This window comes from Primulina huaijiensis, chromosome 14 (genome assembly GCF_012295235.1).
Source record: "Primulina huaijiensis isolate GDHJ02 chromosome 14, ASM1229523v2, whole genome shotgun sequence".
Lineage (NCBI taxonomy): Eukaryota > Viridiplantae > Streptophyta > Magnoliopsida > Lamiales > Gesneriaceae > Primulina > Primulina huaijiensis.
In genome coordinates, this window is record NC_133319.1 from 11,938,500 (window position 1) to 11,940,232 (window position 1,733).

Sequence of the window (1,733 nt, forward strand, 5' to 3'; positions counted from 1 at the left end):
AGTAACTCATACCCCTCCTCGGCCGTTTTCCTCAACAGACTTCCACAGGCCGCAGCATCTATCATGGTTCGGTTAGATGAAATTAAACCATAGTAAAAAGTTTGGACCACTAACCCAAGAGGTAACTCATGATGTGGGCATCTTTGCAATAAGTCTTTGTAGCGCTCCCACGCCTCGTAGAGTGACTCCTGCTCAAATTGAGAGAAGGTGGTTATGTCCGCTCGGAGCTTCATGGTTTTTGATGGGGGAAAGTACTTTAAGAGGAATGCCTTGGCCATATAATCCCAAGTTGTGATTGAACCTGCAGGTAAACAATTCAACCAAGATTTAGCTTTATCACGCAAAGAGAATGGAAATAAACGTAGTCTAACAACATCATCTGAAACTCCATTAAATTTAAAAGTATCGCAAATTTCTAAGAAGTCGGCGATGTGAGTGTTCGAATCATCCAGCGCATTCCCCCCGAATTGGACAGTGTTCTGGATCATTTGAATTGTTGCTGGCTTGATCTCAAACTGGTTTGCCCTGACTGTTGGGCGCACTATGCTTGGACGTGCCCCGTCAAGCGACGGTTGTGCATACTCAAGCATGGGTATGCGCCTTGGCTCTTCGATCCTTAGATCTTCGTGATGCTCCTCCTCACGTTCGTTCCTATTCATTATGTCTCTAAGTCTCTGCTGTTGTTGTCGTCTGCGTAAGGTTCTTTCAATCTCGGGATCGAATATCTCTAGTTCAGACTCGAGAGACCTTGGCATGCACTGGACAAGAGATCTGGAATAGAATACGGAGAGTTAGTTCAAAAAGAAAAATAAAAATAAAAAAAATTGCTAAAGAAAATAGCTAAAAATAAAATTGTAGATTAACAGTCCCCGGCAACGGCGCCAAAAACATGATCGAGCAAAACTTGCACTGTGAAATCCTTAATAAAAATATGGTTTTGTATGCTCAAATTTAATCGCAAGTGCACGATGTCACGTAATAGTATAATGTACGTGAGTACGAGTATCGTTCAACTGAAGACTGTATTTAACAATTATTATTTTCATTTATTGAACATTTAGCAACGGAAATTGATTTGATTGTTTTACACTACTGTTCTTAAACAAGAAATGCAAATAAAAAGATTCAATAAATGCTAAACGAAGATAATATCTAAAATGGTTGATTAAGATTCAATGACAAGACGGATTTGTTGGTAATATCGGTTCACCTACCCCTCATTAATTAGTTAATTCGTTCGATATTGGTCTACGCTTCCGACAGGATTTCCTATTTAATTGAACACACTCTCTCGAGCTATGCCAAACTAATTCGACTCAATGAAGTAATTAAATATCTTTAATTATTTATCAAGAGTGAATCGCATTTCGATCTATGAAATCCCCTAGTTTTCGACCCTTCGGACTATGACTATCGACGCGTATCCAATTTCATATATCTATGTAAATTGTAGATCCACGGATTATACTACTCGTTCCTATCACAAGTTATTCTCTCGAACTCACTCGCAATATGAAAACGTTGTTAAAATTAGCTATGTTCTAACAACACGAAGAAAACAATAGTATAATCAAGAATAAACCAGAAATCGAAACTGAATTCAATTAATTCAACGTTTTGGGGTAGGATCCCCTCAAATCCCAACAAATATGAAAGTTAGCTACTAGAAATCATGATTGAAATCAACAAAACAAAGTTTAGAAAATAAAAACTAAGTTAGAAATACTAGAATC